The sequence below is a fragment of the Ambystoma mexicanum genome, chromosome 6p (genome assembly GCF_040938575.1).
Source record: "Ambystoma mexicanum isolate Mex_15411 chromosome 6p, UKY_AmexF1_1, whole genome shotgun sequence".
NCBI classification, from domain to species: domain Eukaryota; kingdom Metazoa; phylum Chordata; class Amphibia; order Caudata; family Ambystomatidae; genus Ambystoma; species Ambystoma mexicanum.
The window spans coordinates 304,715,152-304,733,790 of record NC_090935.1 but is presented as its reverse complement, the minus strand read 5'-3'; the positions used below and the strand labels follow the sequence as shown (position 1 = coordinate 304,733,790).

The 18,639-nt window shown below is 52.8% G+C and overlaps 1 protein-coding gene across 13 annotated transcripts in view; it reads right to left on the bottom strand.

Moving 5' to 3' along the window:
- Positions 1–18,639, bottom strand: part of NEDD4L (NEDD4 like E3 ubiquitin protein ligase) — a 2,900,454-nt gene that overhangs the window by 760,530 nt on the left and 2,121,285 nt on the right. The gene's annotated exons all lie outside the window — the stretch shown is intronic.

The window sequence follows — 18,639 nt, the reverse complement described above, 5'->3', positions numbered from 1 at the left end:
CTTCTTTTTCTTTGAAAAAATCTGCCTGTTCATTGCCACTAACAGAGAGTAGCGTGGCATTTAAGTACACTTCGAGTAGGTAATGGACCCGGAATCTCTTGGGATAATGGGAAAGGCGCTAATTGTTTAAACTTCAAACGGTCAGTAGCTCCTGAGTCGGTGTCGACCGTTGCGTCCGTGTTATGCCTCTGATGGAAAGGGCTTTTGTGTTCTGTAGGGGGGGTGTATTTCACCGCCACACCCACCACAACCTCTTCATGGACGAGCCTGTCCTGCTCTTCTCCCCACCCGACTTTAGAAAGACTCAGAGAGTTTGATAAAGGTACGGGCCCGGTGCAATTTACGAAAACATCATCATTAGTTGTAGAATTGATCATCTCCCTGTCGATCCTATGGGCACTCGATCGTTCCCTTAATGCTTTCCCACGGGCAGAAGCATTTGACGGGAGCCTCCCGTAGCATAAGCAATGAGCGGTGAAGAAGCCACTGGCGCAGCCTTACCTTCTGCCGCTGGAGTGGGATTCGTCATGTCCATTGGCAGGTGGATGAGCACTGTGTCAACGGATCTTGAGGTCGGGTCCTCACATGTCGTATGGAACTCCTTAACAGGTGACCTTCGTCCATGGCTGGAGACGCCGTGAGACTGCAACTCGTCGCAACTCCGCGGCCGTCCTGCGGGCGACAGGAGTTTTTAAAGGGATCCTCCCACAAGGCAGAAACAGTAGTCAGACTGTAGAACTCCACACAATCCAAACGAGCAAGGAGAGCTGCAAGACTGCAACTCGTCGAAACTCAGCTCAGAGAAATTCCTAAAGCGGTCCTCTCTGACATCAGCATCCTACGGCTCTTCCTGCCATTCAGAATATGAAATTGTAAAAGGAGCTCTATAGTCCCGAGTCCTTGGCAGAGGTGAGGACCTTGGTGGTGAGGGAGACCGCCCCTGCTGCGGTGGTCTAACGGTTGGTGATGTACTGCGGGTTAATCTCTGTTTGCGGTGGCTACTCCCTGAAGGCGAACTATGCGGGTACATTGAAGGTGATATGCTACGTGAGGTATGGTTCGGGTAGGTAGATCGAGTGCTCTGAAGTGACCTGTCCCATCGAGCCTTCCTGCTCTGCTGCAGGTGATGTGCTCCTGTGATGAGTGGGGGCTTGTTTTGAAGGTAGTGGGGCTGCCAACCTAGCCCTCTGCCACCTTTGAAATTTGTCGATGATTCTCTGCATCATATGCACAAGGGTTGGATCAAAAGGGGCCGATGTATCCTCCATAGTAGGCTGCCAGTGTGGGCTTTGCTCCTTGGGCAGGGGTGGCTGTAACTCTTACTCGATATCTGAGAATTTGTCCTGAAGCATAAAGTCAGGTAGCTCAACCATCTCTGTAATTGGAGCCAGCTGTGCAGCTATTTCTTTGTTGCCCAGATTTTATTTTCTCTTTTCTCACACAACCGGCTTCTTTTGTCCACCTGTTGTGGACCTAATGGGCGTCTCGTCGCCAGCTTCAGTGGGGTCTGGACCCGTCTTACATGCAGTTTGAGCTGTGGACAGGAAAGTTTTCATGGATGAATTATCTTTATGCTTCTTCGTGGACGAGGTGTCCTTTTCCGTCAACGGTGTGCCAGTCGACTATTTTGTGGACGAGGCCTTATTCGTTGATGACATGGTTCGTATTGCCATCATCGACAACTGCTCTCTGTGGCTCAATATCTTGAGCAGCAGTGGCCCACCGTGGATGGCGGTAAGTTTGCCTTTTGTAGACAGCGTCCACTGTTAGAAAACTGAGGGCGTCCTCACATCTACTCCCCTTGGGTCCCCTTCTCAGGTGGCCAGGAGAAGGCCATTGCTTTTAGATCTTGACCCTGGGGGTGGAGAAACGAGGGAGGATCACTGCGGTAGAGGGTCCTTGGGGATTGGAGATGAGGTGTTCTCATGTGAGCCACGGTCCCCCCTATTCCATTTCTGGAGGAACCCTCAATTCCAGATGGGGTATTGCTACCCCTGTTCCACTGACCAAGAAAATGCCAGGATATATTACCAGTATAGACGCACCAGGAAGCGTGTGAAGGAAAGAAGGTTTAAGGGTGAGAAAGGCGAGACATGGTATCACCCTTTCCATTATGAGAACCAACCTAACCCTCCCCCAGCCTTTATAGGATACTGTAAAACCGCTCCCCTCAATTTTCCTCATGCAACATATTACAGTACTGGGACGAGGAAGAGGCGACTAGGAGTAGTGAACACCAGTAACACATTTCACCGCTCTAGTACTGAGACGAGGAAGATGAATGCGAAGCATTGTAAAGGTCAGGCATGTCCCTTTAATTGCAGTCAGGCAATGCTAATTGGGAATTCACACCTGCTACCTGTCAAGTGGTTGCAGGTGTATAGGAAGGGAGAGACCAAGAAGACCAGTAGGGGATCCTGTTAGCGAGGACGTAGCCATGATGAGTTCTTCTGGAGAGCCAAGACAATCGACAGATGATCCTGAAGGACTGTGGAGGCCAGGAGCAGGCAGGCCAGATGGAATCCACAGGTGCAGGAACCTCTGTGGTCGGAGACGCGCAGTCAGAGCTGCGAGAAAAGCAAAAGACACAAGGTAGCCGCCTGCATCCGCGGAAGGGAAGCAGAGCTGCCGGCAGGACCAGAGCAGCTTCAGTAGTGCGAGCAGGGCTCGCAGTGCAAGGCAAGACAGGGGGCGGAGCAAAAGTGGAACAACGCAGCTGCCCAAAAAGACCGGTGAGTGAAGGGGAACACCTCTTGAAGGAAGCCAGGGATGAACCTAGGGGCTGCATGACAGCGAACCGAATGCTGAAACAACATGTGCCGATTGAAACAGACCCGAAGCCGTGGGTTGAATGAAAATTAAGCAGCGAGTTATGTCCCTAATATTAAATACCAAACTGAATGAAAACTTTATGGGCAAAACTACGCTCTGATGTAAGATAAAATTTGAAATTGCCCATTTGAAAATAAGTGAGCAAGTGTGGAATTTTGTGAAAGAGCATGACAGAAAGGTGGGAAGAAATAAAAGTACCACAAAGTGAACTTTATGCATGAATACAATGCGGCAAGGCCAACGATGGCAGAGGATAAGTGACACATTGTGGCAAAGCCAAGTGGCTGACCAGGGGAAGCTAAGGGAGTGTGAATTTTGACACAGGGGGAAATACAGAAGAACCTGTGTGGGCTGAAGAGCCTAGGGTTCCAGGTTGCGAGCCCTGTAATGGGTTGACTGTGTGGTTCGACAACTGCACCTAGACCAGGCATCCACCAATTGTGAAAGCCAAAGACATGGTTTTTCTTTTTTTATCAATTCTTATTGGTTTACATCAGTAAAGGATAGGCATACCCATCGTTCCATAGCATTGTAAAACAGAGCGGTGCAATACTAAACAAGACAAAGCAAACAGAAAAGAACAAAACAAGACCAGGTCACAATGCAGTACATGTGGGCCTTTCCAGTACGTGGCAGGTAGAAGCAGGGAGCACCGAGTTGGAGTCTGCCGCCATAGCATATATCTCCCTCAGCCAGGGACCAACGATTGACACAGAGTTATGCAGTTCCAATCCATTTACCCCATACCTTAGAGAATTTCCCCGGGCAGCCCATGGCAGTATATTTGTGTTTCTCCAGGCACGCACACCGGTCCATCAACTTAGGGTTGGTCCCTCTGGTTCCCCCCCACATGGCGTCAATAGGTCTTTTTTTTTTTTTTATAAAGTATTTTATTGTTATTAACATAGTACAATGGTCATAATAACAAAGCAACAAGCAAACAAAAACAACTTCAGACTGTCATAGTCGTTCACAATCAGAAAAGGTACCCTGAGCATCAACAGTTGAGCGATCATCTCATCACATGCAATAATGTATAGTATGGTACAAGCACAAAACAAAACAAAACCCCCAGTGCACATTCCCCCGCCTGTACATGGGACACTCAGGCCACACCTTCCTCCCACCTGTCCCATATTTTCGACGCTTTGTTGGGACAGCCTCGCGCCGAGTAAATCCTACGCTCCATCATAGCGCATATGTCCATATCCAATTTCCATTGTTCCAGCGTTGGGGAGTCAGGGGCACCCCATTTCTGCGCGATATTGCGCTTAACCAGCCCCATCGCCGTGTGTAGGAGCAATCTTTCCCACTTATTAGCTTCTATCTCATCGGGCACGCCCAGAAGCAAAGCCCTTGGGTCCAGTGGTATGGTGCGAGTCAGAACTCGGGAGAGTTCCCTACAGCATGCGTTCCAAAAAGTTTGTATCTGGGGACACAGCCACAAAATGTGAATAAAGGTCCCCTCCCCATCCCCACACCGCAAACAGTTTGGGTCAGAAGCCCGTTTCCAGCCATATAGACGTGTCCTAGGGTAATAAACCCGGTGTAGTATTTTCAACTGCACTAATCGAAGCCTAGAGGAAATGGCGATTTCCCGGGGATGCATAAGGACTTGTATCCAATCCTCAGGATCTATCACCCCCACATCTACTTCCCATTTTGCCTTTAGTTCATTCAATTCGGGGGTAGCAAAGGAGGATATAGCATTGTAAAGGATGGAAGTGCATTTGGTAGGGATATGCGCCGGAAGGATGTTACGCTCTATGGGGGTATAGTCCGGTAACTGCGTATCTGCTGTCAGGTAGGGTCTCAAAGCATGGGCGAGGCGAATGTAGTGGTAATGTTCCGTATTCGGAATCTGGAATCGCAATTGTAGGTCATCAAATGAGGCCAAACACCCCTGTGTAAGCATGTCCCCAATCCTGGCAATCCCCGCATTCACCCACCTAGGCCACGGCTCCAACTTCTGGGTCTCAGCTAGGTTGTTGTTCCGCCAGAGGGGTTGTGCTCTAGTAGCTTTATTTTCCCACCCAATGAATCGGTGTGCCTGTCTCCACACTGTGATCATATGCGTAGTGGTTGTGGGCGGAGAGGTTCTCGAAAGGGGCTGATAGAGGAGAAGCAGCGGGTCAGTGTTGCGCATAGTGGCTATCTCAGCCCGTATATGGGGCAGGTCTCGGTCCCCGTGGAGAAGGTCATTAACCACCACCAGTTGTGATGCCCAGTAATACGTTTGAAGGCGGGGAACTCCTATTCCTCCCTCCCAAATAGATCTTTGAAGTGTAGTTAACGCAATTCGTGACTGGCCTCCCCCCCATATGAGGTCTCTGAGAAGTGTCTCCACCTGGTGGAACTCCGAGTCGGGGACTTTAAGTGGGGCATTTTGAAGGACATAGAGGAATCTAGGAAGGGTCATCATTTTAAAAAGTGCCGCTCTTCCCATAAGTGTCAGGGGGAGGAGTTTCCAGTGCCGGACATCAACAATAAAGCGGTCTGTGATTGGTCGGAGATTGTTCCTTATATAGCTTGTTAAATCCCCGGATATCCATATTCCCAGGTAACGAAACCCCTGTCGTTCCACCCGGTACGGGCAGTCCTGGGGGATTGCCTGTTCCCCACCCTTCACCGGAAAGAGGACTGATTTCCCCCAGTTGATTCTGAGTCCGCTGAGTTCCCCAAAGCGGACTAACATTTGCGTTACAATGGCAGAGGATGTTAGTGGGTCACCCAGGTACACCAGGAGGTCATCCGCATACAGGGATGTACGATCCTCGTGTCCCTCCGGCCATCTGAATCCTCTCCAGGCGGTGTTTTGGCGAAGCCAAAGAGCTAATGGCTCGATAGCAAGGGCGAACAAAAGAGGGGACAAAGGGCATCCCTGTCGCGTACCACGGCCCAGGGGGAAGGACCCAGAGGACCAGCCATTCACTCTCACTTCCGCCTTGATGTTAACATAAAGTAGCTGCACCCAGCCTAAATAGGCCTCTCCGAACCCCATGCGGCGCATTATTTCCCAAAGGTAGTCCCATCGAATGGAGTCGAACGCCTTTTCAAAATCGATTGCCAACAAGGCCAAGGGTTCGTTTATAATCGGGGATCTCTCCAATGCTAAATGGAGGCGGCGCAGATTCATCCGAGTCGATTTGGCAGGCATAAAACCACACTGATCCGGATGGATCAAGGAGGATGTGACTAACTGCAACCGATTCGCTAATAGCTTAGCAAGGACCTTAGCTTCCCCGTTAATCAGCGATATAGGTCTATAAGAAGCACAATCATGTGGAGGTTTGCCAGGCTTGGGAATGACCACAATGGTGGCCTTGCAAAGATCTGGTGGGAGGGTACCCTGTTCCCGGGCAGCAAGAAACATCCTATGTAGAGGACCGGCCATTTTGTCTACTCCTAGCTTCTGCCAAGTTTCAACTGGGAATCCGTTCGGGCCCGGTGCCTTTCCCGACTGGAGCTGAGACAGTGCCTCTGCAATCTCAGCCTCTGATAAAGCAGAGTCCAGCTGGTCCCTCTGTTGCCCCGAAAGGATCGGCAGCGTCACCTCATCTAGGAGGCAGGGGTTTAGCGGTGAGGTCGGAGCCCGATACAAATCTGCGTAAAACTCTGTGAAGGCCTCGGCAATCCCAGAGTCCGAATGTTGGGTGTCGCCCTGTGCCGTGACAATTTCCCGGACATGGCGCTGCCCCTCGTCTCTCCTCTGCAACCAAGCGAGCAGTTTACCCGACTTATCCCCAAGTTCATACACCCTCGCCCTAGCCTGCCAATGGGCCTGCTTGGCGTCATCCATCGTTCTGTTACGGAGGCACTCCTGGGCGCGCTGGAGGGATCGGTGGGTCTCAGGCGTAGGATCGGATATATGCTCAATCTCCCTGTCTCTCACTTCCTCTTCGGCCTTTAATATTTCCCGGAACCGGATGTTTCTTTTATGTGTCGTCCAAGAAAGGATTTCACCCCTTAGCACTGTTTTATAGGCCTCCCATAATATCACGGGGCTGTCCACCGACTTCTCGTTAATTTCGAAATATTCACCAGAAACTTCCTCGAGGCGATCTATCAGTTCCGGGGACCCCAGATAATAATTGTTAAGTCTCCACGTTCTAGGGGGAAGGGGACCCTGCATACGCAATTCAACTAAGAGGGGGGAGTGGTCCGAAATGCCCCGGGGGAGTAAATCTGCGGACATTGCCCTATGGAGGTCGGTATGTGGCAAGAAGAAGTAGTCCAGTCTGGACATGGAGCCGTGAGCGCCGGAATGGAAGGAGTACTCCCTATCAGTCGGGTGTAACTCTCTCCATACATCTCGGAGCCCAAGGGCCGACGCAAAACTGGCCAATCTAGTCGAGGTGTCAGGGTTGCGATTTCGGAGATGGGAACGGTCAAAGTTATCATTCATGGTATCATTAAAATCACCCCCCAGAATGAACGTATCAGGATGGTGTTTCCCTATAAGGGTAGTAAGATCGTCCAGTAATTCCTGTCCCAACCCGGGTGGGGAATAAATTGCGGCAATGGCCATCGTCTGACCCCAGATGGTCCCCATGACGAACACGTATCGACCCCTTGGGTCGCGCTCAACCAATTGCTGAGTAAATGGAATGCGCTTGTGTATCAGGATGAGGGTGCCCCTGGAGCCCATTGTGTACCCCGCCTGAAGGGCAAGGTGGTAATTAGTCCTCTGAAAAAAGGCACAGTGTGATCCGGCCAGGTGGGTTTCTGTCAAAAGGGCCACATCAGGGGAGTGTCTATTTAGAAATTGCCTAAGCAGGCGCCGTTTAATCCCGGACCCCATCCCATTCACGTTCCAGGTGAGGAACTTCAGGGATTTGGTGTGGCGCATGGGTGTCCCGTGAGTCTGTGCACAGGATATCTATCACACATGATGGGGGTCTGTACGATTGTAGCAATCAGTGAGAGATGGTGAAGTGGTAACTTCGACCAAAGACAGTGGTTCGTGTCCGTTATAAACATATGACAGTCTTGAAGTAACAAACAAACTTCCAAACATTCCCAACTTACCCCCACCCTATACTCCACCCCAACACGAAGTACCTGTCGCCCAAACATAGCTGGACCTTCAACTTAAGGTAGCAGCTCAAAAACCCAGACCCTAGAGCCGGGTCTAGATAAACAAGAAAGAGGGGGGGGGGAAAAGGGAGAAGGAGAAGGAGAAGGAAAGGAGGAAGTTCGGCTAGGGGGGGGGGGTTTTCAGAGGCTCCTCCAGAGTCCCCTCCCATGCGCCAGTGTCAACATCTTCCATGGTGGACTACTCATGCGTCCGGCTTAAGAATACAAACAAAGAAAGAATACTTCAAAGCGCCATTACTAGGCCAGAGGGGCGACAGTCCGGTCAATGTCCTCGCTGATCTGCATCGGGGTCCAGGACCCCCTGTTCATTCCTCTCCGGGTTTCCTCTCGGGGAGGCGTGCCTGGGCCTCGGTCTTCCTCTCGGCCTCCTCGGTCTCGCAGTCCAATCACCTTCTATATGGGCCTCCGCCCATTTCCATGCCTCCTGCGGGTCGCTGAAATGAACCGTGGTTCCACCATGATATATCTTCAGTTGGGCCGGAAAGAGCAGGCCATATTTCACATTTAGTTGGGCCAGCTGTCTCTTGAGTGGCTCAAACGATTGTCGTGCCCGCTGCACTTCTCGGGTGTAGTCCGGGAAAAAGGCGATTCGGGAGCCGTTATGGGTAATCGAGCCTTGTGCCCGCGACAGTTGCAGGAGGGCATCCCTATCTCGGTAGTTGAGTAAGCGGGCGATGATAGTACGTGGCGGGGCACCCGGGGGTGGTCTACCCGCCGGCATTCTGTGAGCCCTCTCCACTGAGAAGAACTTTGAAAAGGATGTGGCCTCGAAGATGTCTACAAGCCACTGCTCCAAGAACAGCTCCATACACTGTCCCTCCTCCCCTTCTGGCAGACCCAGGATACGGACATTATTGCGACGGGATCGCCCCTCTCCATCCTCCACTCTTGATTCAAGGGTCTTAAGGCGGTTTAAGGCCTGGGACAGTTGGCGGTTAATCCCGCCTATATTGTCTTCCACTTCAGAAATACGTTGTTCCGCCTCTCCCGTTCTGGAGGTTAGTTTCTGTAGATCGTGGCGTAGGAAGGAGACGTCTGCCGCCATGCTATCTATTTTGGTCTCCATGGAGGATCGGGAATTAGCAATGGCCGCCATTACATCATGGAGAGAAAGAGGGCCCTCCCCATTGGGGGAGTTCGGTCGCGTTGCTGGGGCCGCCGGGGCCGGGGTGGTGGCGACGGCAAATTGGTCCATGCTGCTCTGTGTGGAGGGTTTCTTCTGCCTTTCTTTCCCCATAGTTCCGGGGAGGCGTGGGGCGTCCGGCACGGCAGGTCGAACAGTGCTAATTACGCCCTTATGGATCTACTCCGGTGTACCGTGTCGCAGCCCCGCAACAGGCCAGGTGGAAGGCCTCGGGGTCCTCCAAACACCTTCCAACACGCAGGTTCCACGAATCCACCGTCTGTATGGAGCAGGGGGGGGGGGAGAGTTAATCCCACCTACCTCTAGCTCTGTCGGGCCAGGCCGCTGCCGTCCTCCACCACTCGGGGCTGGGTCGAAACAGCCCAAGAGCAGGAGCCGTTTGTCCGGGCGACCTCCGGTTGTAAGAAAAGTCAGTGTCCACTGCGTGTGCCGCACCACACCAGGCCGCTTCAAGCCCCAATCAGACAGGAGGTGGTCTGCCCTCAAGCTCCGGCGGCCATCTTGGTTTCGCAGTTCGGGGCCCCCGGCCTTCAGTAAATTGCAGATTATGGCCCTCCAAACAGGCAGACCACAGCCCGGATTTCCGCCGGTCGTAGCCCCCAGCTTCACGGGCACAATCGTGGCGTTGATGTCGCTCGATGTCCCCAGGAATCAGGATAAAGGTACAGGATTGTGTCGGCGCTTACGGGAGCTCACTCAGCTCACGTCCGCATCGCTCGCGCGCTAGCCACGCCCCCGTCAATAGGTCTTTTAACTTGTCCCATTGCGACTACAAGGAACGATTTCTCATATTGTGTATAGTTCCCTTGCCCCCCAGGTCCCCAGCAATGCTACCTTGGGTTCCAGTGGGGCCGGAGTGTCTAGGACCACGTTGATTTCAGCAAAACACTTACACCAGAAATCTTGTATGACCTCACATTCCCATATCATATGGAAGAGGGTGCCCTCTGCCTTGTGGCATCTCAGACATTCAGCATCCTCCACCACCCCCCATTTCTTCATCGAAGCCCGGGAGTGGTAGGCTTGCTGCAATATTTTATATTGTATGAGCCTGAGTTTAGTGTCTATGCTGATTTCCTGCAGAAACATCACCCATTCTTCAGATTCCAAAGGGCCCACCACCCTTTCCCACCTCTCGCGCAAGCAGGCTAAGTCCTGGGCCCCCGAATGCAGTAATCACTTGGTACAATGTTGATGTGGGTTTCACCAGGATCCTGGCCTGGAGGACGTTCACCTCGAGGGGGGAGCATTTAGGAATGACTACAAACATTGCCAATTGGGTACGGAGGGTGTGTGTCCTTTGTACGTATCAGTATCTGCCTCCAGGGGAGAGACCAGACCCCTCCCCTATAGCATGCCCGTCCTGTATGACATCCGCTAAGGTCCATAACCCCTGGTCATCCCAGCTGGGAAACCGGCCCACTGTCAGGACCTCCGGGATGTACCTGTTGTTCCACAGAGGTTGGCCCAGTGTTGGTCGCCCCCCAACGTGTTGAGCGCCTCCACCCACATGGTGCGGATTAGACGCATCATCCCTGGCATGCCGGCCACTACACCGTCCGGTCCATACAGGGTCCGGAGGGGCGATCTCTCGCCCATGCATCTGATCTCGTTCCCAATATGTGGCAGTCCCAGATCTCCATGATGTCAGTCATCAGGACCCCCAGCTGTGCTGCCCATTAGTATGCCATGAGACAAGGTATGCCCAGTCACCACTCCCAGACTGACAGTTGAAGAGTTGTCAGGGCGATGCAGGGCTGCTTCCCGCCCCATAGGAGTTTCCGGAGGGTATATTCTATAGGTAGAAAGATTGTGCGCGGGGCATTGGTTGGAGCGTTCAGAAGGACATACAGGAATCTCATAAGAGAGCATTTTGAAGAGGGCTGCCCTCCCCATCAAACTTATTGGGAGGGGGGGAGGCCACCAGGGGGCGCAGGCGTGATGGCTGCCTGATCGTTCGGCTACCCTGAAGCCCCGAGAGATTTGTGGAGTAAACTGCGATAAAAGGTACGTTATCCTCCTACAAAGGCTGAATCCAGGTGGGGGAACTCCTGGGGATTCCGGCGATACCTTCCCGAGCTCTGGGGGTGCCCGGGTCCCCGAGATATTTGGCTTGGAGCTTCCGCGCTCCCTCTCCCCCCTCCAGGCCCGTGCCGCGCACGAGCTGAAGCTCCGTGGCCGGGCCCCTCCTCCCCGCAGATGGGCGCTGCGCCGGGATCAATCTGAGGAATCGAGACCCCGCGCCTCTGCCGGCATCGCTGAAAGCTCATGGGAGCCCCTCGGAGACCGGAGCCCCCGTCCGACGAGCCCACCCTCGGCACCCGCTGCAGCAGTTTTGGACAGTACGCCCCGGGCCTCTGCGGCCGGACCCCGGCCTGCCGCAAACCCGTCTGTGCATCTCGACCAGTTGCAGGAGCTCGCCCGGACCCCTTCCTCTTCTCGCCCACCCAGCGGTGGGGGAACATCTTTTCAACAACTACCATAAGGACCCTCCCCGGCTGCTGCTGCGACACAACCCTCAGAGGCCTACACCTAATAGGCCCGGGCCGACGCGGGAGCGCGTCTGGGCCCCTCTGCGGAGTGCAGGGCCCATCGTGGGGTTCACCACCCTATTTAGGGGCCTACTACTTGCCATCCACAGCGACTACCACCCCAGCGGCCTTTGAACGCACCCACCGGCCCCACGTCGGAGTAACCGTGAGTACTGGCTGATGGGGGGGGGGAGGGGGTTGGGGCCCGACTCGCCCATCCTAACCACCACACCTCATCGGAGTTGGTACGGAACCGGGGGGAGACCTCGAGGAACATTGGGAAACCACGAAGATCTAGAGGTGGATCTACAACCCCCATGAGTTGTAAAGAAACCCTGGCAGGATACCAATTCACTCCCCGAAAACAAGAGGTGGAGATCAACTCCCCACCTACGCCAACCCCCGACATGAACACCATGCAGAACAATATCCAGACAATCCTAGACGAAATCAGGGGGGATGAGAACGGACATGGGAGCCAAGCTAGCTGACCTCACCACCAAGGTCTCCAAGTTGGAGGACAGAATGGAGGGGGTAGATAATAACTAGGCGTCCACCGTCTTCTTGGAGACCCAGATGGAGGCAAGGTTTAAAGAGATGCAGCGGCGCGAGGGGGAACTCCACCTCAAAGTGGATGACATGGAAAATCATGAACGGAGATGTAACCTGCGATTCTTCGGCCTGACGGAGGTGGAGGGGGAGACCCAGACCGGCCTGAAGGGCAAAGTGCAGATCATCATTAGGATTGTCTTGGGAATTGGCTCCGGGGAAACCATCCTGATTGATAGGGTTCATCGAGCTGGCGGAGGCGGTAGGGGCCCACGCTCCGTGCTTGCGAAGTTCCACTATTACAGAGACAAAGCAAAAATACTTGAAGGAGCTAGAACTCTAAGAGAGATACAATACGACAACTCCAGGGTGGCAATCTACCAGGACCTATTCGCCCTCACGCTACAAATGAGGAAAACATGCGTCCGATCACTGGGTGGCTGCAGGAGGAGGAGGTCCAGTACCGCTCGGGACACCCATTCTACCTATCCTTTGAATGGCAAGGGGAAAACTTTCAGCTCGTTACAGAAGAGGACATCCAGAGAGGCATCGACAAACTGATCAGGGTCCCCCGGGCCCTCGAGGGAGAATGGCGGATCCGACAGAGGCCTGAGCCGTGCCCCACAGGGCCCTGACCTCGGCCAGCGGAAACACAAAGTGAAGGGCACCCGGAAATTCAGAAAAACCAGGCACCCCTCGGAGGGACGTGGAGGACCCTCATGATAATCGGATAGAGGAGAAGTTAAAAGGAATGCAGTGCCGATCTGTTGTGGTTCACTCACTCTCCCGCCGTGGCCGTTGGCGAATTGGGGAGAAACATTTGTTCCACTTTTGTTGACGCCAAGGCCCGCACGATGGATCCGAATGATTAAGAGGGAAGAGGAGAAAGTTAAGAAATGTGATGTTATTGCATTGCATTGCATTGCATTGCATTTGCCCGCAGGGCCCTCATGGGCCCCTCCATGTTTGGGGGCGTGTTATGTTGTATTGTGATATTGCCATGGTTGGCGAGGCTTATGCCGAAATTGATAGTTGAAGGTTTCAGGTCCCACCTGTCTGAAACACGGAGTGGTGGTGTTCTCGGTTGCCAGAAGTTGGCCAGGTGTGTCCCCCGAGACCTTCGATACCCCCCCCCCCGATTCACACTGGAAGCTAGTTCATGGTGGGACCCTGCCCCTATGAGACACGGGACACGCAGCGGGAGTATAGGGGGCTGGGGCGGGGGAGGTCTTGTAGAAGGATTGGACTCCGACGTAACCTGTAAAATGTTCCTATAGGTATAACCTGGAGGGTACGATCCACACTATTTCTCTCTCGGGGCCCAGGCAACGGCCCTGGTGGTTCGTTGACTAAACCCGATGTATGTCGGGCGATGGAGACGGGCGTCTACCAAAATGGGTAAGGGAAATGGGGAACCAGGGAGGGGAAAGAAATGGGGAACGCCATGCCATGGTTCTGTGGTTCAAGTCTACGGATGATAACGGGGGCACTCACTGAGGCTTTACAGGGCAAGGATAGCGACTACCATGGTTGAAGTTCGGATCGGTACGCTCAACGTGAAAGGTCTCAACTCGCAAAACAAGCGGTCTCTCACAAGTAACTTATTCCGCAAACAGAAATTAGTGGCCCTCTTCCTACAAGAAACCCACTATAGAAGGGGGGCCCGAATCAACGATCAAAGGAAAGGAGATAGGTAGAAACTTCTGGGCCTCGCACAAATCCTCAAAGAAGGAGGGAGTGGGTATCCTCTTGGGTAAAACGCTGCATCTCACTGATGTAGAGACGAAAAGAGGCTTTGGAGGTAGATTTCTTGCGATCAAGGGTCAGCCCAGGGCACACGAGTCACACTAGCTACCCTGTACACGCCTAACACCGGCCACGTCAAGTTTATCCACAAGGTTCTTGGGGACATGGATGGGTGGGCCGAGGGAGCCACAATCCTGGGCGGAGACTTCAATCTCATTACAGACCCCCACCTTGACTGGTGGTTGGCCAAAGGGACGGGACCAAAAGTCGCCTTGAGGGACCTCCTACAAGAGTACTACTCGGTTGATGTATGGCGCAAATGCTGGCAAACCCCTGGGGGTTACACGTTCTTCTCCCCTCCCCACCAAACATATACCAGAATTGATTTGCTGCTGGTGTCGGAGGTGGGAGGGGGAGAGGTTGGAAACTCCATGGTTGAATCTGTGACCTGGTCGGATCATGAACTCCTTGTTATGGAATGGCGGCTGCAAGCCACCGTGAAATCACGTAGGTGGCGCTGTAACGACACCTTATTGAGGGACCAGTTGTTTAGGGAATTCCTTAAGAACGAAATAGAAGCCTTCTTCTTATCACATGACACAGGGGAAGTCCCAATGGTTACAGTTTGGGAGGCAGCGAAGGCCACCTTCAGGGGTCTCCTCATCGCAGAGGGTTCGAGCAAGAAGCGAGAGAGGGCCCTGATAGAATCCAGAATCCGGGAAGACCTGCGGGCCATGAGGGCACAGCTCACCAAGGGAAACATAGACCGCGAAAACCTCCTGAGTGAAATGAGAGAGAAGAGACAAGCTCTGCATACAATCCTGATTGGAGAGGTAGTTAAAAAATGAGATACACGAATCAGAGATACTATGAGATGGGCGACAGGGTTGGAACTCTTCAGGCACATGAGGGGAAACCGGGCGGGCAGACACATAGAAAAGGTCAAGGACGGGGCGGGCAACGCCCAGATAAAAACTGAACACATAGCCGAATCATTTGCAGCCTTCTATAAGGCCTTTTACACTAAACAAGAGGGTTAATCACTGGATGAAATTCAGAAATATCTTGAAGACTACCCCCTACCCAAGCTCACAGACCTAGAGAGGGAGACACTAGACAAGGAGATAACAGAGGAGGAGGTGGAAGAGGCCATCAAAAAGCTTAAAGTAGGCAAGACACGGGAGAAGATGGGTACACAGCAGATTTCTATGAACAATTTCAGTCCGAACTAACCCAACCACTGACCAAATTATTTAACCAAATCAAAACCTTAGAAACCATTCCACCGACATTTCTGCAGGCCATAATCACAGTTATCCCTAAGCCGGGCAGAGACCCAGCGGAGTGTGGCTCATACAGGCCCATCTCGCTTCTGAACACAGATGCCAAGATCTTCACCAGGATCCTGGCGACACGTCTAGAAAGGTGTCTCCCCTGACTGATTCATCCCGATCAGGTAGGCTTTGTAGTAAATAGACAAGGAGCAGACAGCATGCGCAAAACCCTGCACATACTGAGCTCAAATGGAGTGAAATCCGAAGGCGCTCTTCTCTTGTCTCTAGACGCGGAGAAGGAGTTTGAGAGGGTGAGCTGGGCCTTCACGGAGGGGGTTCTGTCGTCCTTGGGGATGGGACCCAGGTGGCGGGGATGGATGGCAGCCCTTTACTCCCGCCCTTCCGCCAAAGTGGTGGTCAATGGAGGAGAGTCGGAGTCTTTTCCTTTAGAGAGAAGCACAAGACAGGGATGCCCACTGTCTCCCCTCATATACGCCCTGGTGATGGAACCCTGGGCCATAGCAATCAGGACTAATGATCATATCCAGGGTGTTAAAATAGGGGGAACCGACTACAAAATGACCTTGTTTGCCGACGATGTCCTCCTGTACCTCTCTAAACCATCCCAATCAGTCCCAGAGGTGTTGAATAGTCTGGAGCGATATGGTTCCCTGGCAGGCTATAAGGTCAACGTAGATAAATCAGTGGCTTTCCTGGCAGGCCAGCTCAACGAGACCGAGGGACAATACATCGATAACCTCCCGTTTTGTAAACAAACAGAGGGACTCTCTCACCTGGGGATCCGAATTCCATCAGACCTAGATTATCTCTTTAAGGTAAACTACCCGCCCCTATGGAGGTCAATCAAACACGACCTGGGACGCTGGTCAAAATCCGGCCTCTCATGGATGGCTCGCCTCAACTCCATCAAAATGGTAATCCTCCCCAAATTCTTATATCTGTTTCAAATGCTGCCAACCCAGATACCGAACTCATTTCTCCTAGAGATCAAGCGGGTCCTTCTCCGCTATCTATGGGCCGGTAAATCCCACAGGATTGCTTACCACACTCTCACTAGACACAAGGATCAGGGTGGAGTTAATTTCCCAGATCTAAACACTTATAAGGGTCACAATTGCACGTCCTTGTTGATCATCTGACGACTGGCCCAAAGAAACAATGGGTAACAATGGATAACACACTTCTCGCTGGTCACATTGGACGAGTGTCATGATGCCCGCTCCCGGGGAGCCGGTTCAAGCCCTGCGTCCCTGAAAGCGGACATCCAGTCCCCAAGGAAAGACCCAGCAACCCCATATAGGGGCCCTTTGGACAGTGTCCTGGCGCCTATGGCGCCAGGCTCATAAAAGACATCAGTCCTGGCGCCATAGGCGCCAGGCTCATTATGGGAGTGCTTGGGTGCACTTACCTGATGCAGAGCATGCTGCAGGATCCCGGCCTTCTTGAGGCCTGAAAGGAACTACTTTACCTGTGGGACTAATTTACCATCCGGGCGTGGTCGGGGAAGGATACATACCTGATTGGAGGAAGGATATATACCTGGAACTTCTTCCAAGGCTATTTAAACCCCACCCGAACAGCCACACGTGCTTCGCGTTGTTCTGCATCTAGCAGCTGGATGCTCACTGTGTCTGCTCCTGCATCCTGACTTCTGCCACGCCTGCCAGCATCCTGGATCACCTGCAAAGGAAGAGAAGAAGAGAACAGAAGAAGGAAAAGTCCTTACCTGCTAAATCCGCATCGCGGAGGCATCTCGCCGACAATCCTGACAAGAAAGACTTTTATTTAAAAGCTCATCGCGTCGATCGCTGCAGCGCCGCATTCCACTCACCTTTACAGGGCGCTTCCATGTTCAGCAGCGATCATCCGGATTCGCAGTCACGCCCCAGTGCCTAGGGAGAAAAAGGCAAGAACAAAAGGTGAGAGAGAGAAGGGAATAAGGAAAGCTAAATCTCCATGTTAAGACTTACCTGTTGATTCATTCCCTCTTCATTTCGGGTCCGCGCCGCATCCTGGCATTTCCGGACCCCGGCCCCTAAGGGGAAAAAGAGACATCAGCGTAAATGAGCGAATTAAAAGACATTACCAAAAAACGCTCATTAAAGACTTACCTGATTTCTACAAGGATTTCACCTCTCATCTCGGGTCGGTGCCTGTTCCCCGACATTCCGTACCCCGGCCCCTATGGGGAAAAAGACACTAGCATTAGTACATTAATGCATGGACACAAGGGGAACCTCTTATCAAAAAACGTACCTGGAAGCCAAGCAAGTTTGGTTGTCACCAATCTGAAAATCCAGTGAAGTAACTGGATACCAACGCGCCCCTGCATCAGAAGCGGGATGGAGAGCTCGTCCTTCCAGACCCTAAGGTGAGACACTAGGGGGAATCACAGAAGGGTTTCGAGGAGGGTGAGAGGGGAAAGTGGGAGGCCGATTGCATTACCCCGCAGACAGTTAATCCCCTATTTTTGCCTACAGAAGGATACTTCTGAGAGCCAGACAAGCCAGATTTGGGGGCCCGGTCCAGTCCGTCTTCCAAACCCTGCGCATCACCTTAGAAGAGGTCACAGCAGCGCGAACCAGGCCAGCGCCTCCGTGGGAGTCAGGTGAGCGTTACAACGAGTGGCTATGGGTTCCCAAGACATCTATTCCGAGAAGGGTTCTAAAACATCCAGTGTTGGGAGTGCTGTGGTCTATTTGGAAGGAAGGGGGTTACCTAAGATGGCTCACGACGTGGCCCTCACCTTTGAGCCTCATCTGGGCTCCACCACTTTGGGAAGGGATCAACGAATCACTAGCCTTCCAGCAATGGTAAGAGGTGGGTCTTTGTAGGGCCGGACAGCTTTGGGTGGATGGGGTGTTTATATTTCTAGGTGACCTGAAGGATGCCCTTGGCCTCCCTAACCTCTCCCCCTTTCGATACCTACAGCTTAAGGGTGCCCTTACCGAGAGCAGATGGGGTGACACACTCAGGCGGGACCTAACCGATTTTGAGAAATTCCTCATAACACACAAAGGTACCAAGGGGGTGATATCGCGGGTTTATAGCTTTGTGTTGTTCTCTACCCAACGGGACCCCCCATCTTCCCAAGTACAATGGGGGAAGGACTTAGGCACCTCCATAACGGAAAAAAGATGGACCAAGATTTGTAGGCAGGCACACCGTTCCACAACTGCACCCCAATACCGCCACCAGGCCCTGAAGTTGATACACAGATGGCACTACCCCCCAAAGAGGATAGCCAGAATGAGAAAAGGTTATGACCCCCACTGCTGGAAATGCCACGTTGAAAAGGGGGAATATGTGCATATGTGGTGGAAGTGCCAGGTGGCACAGACATACTGGAGTGAGGTCCTGTCATGGATAAGAGTGGATGGAATGGTGAGAACTCTGTCCCCCTGCTGGTGTTGTTCGGCATTGAGGTTGAGGGGGGCCCCAAGGT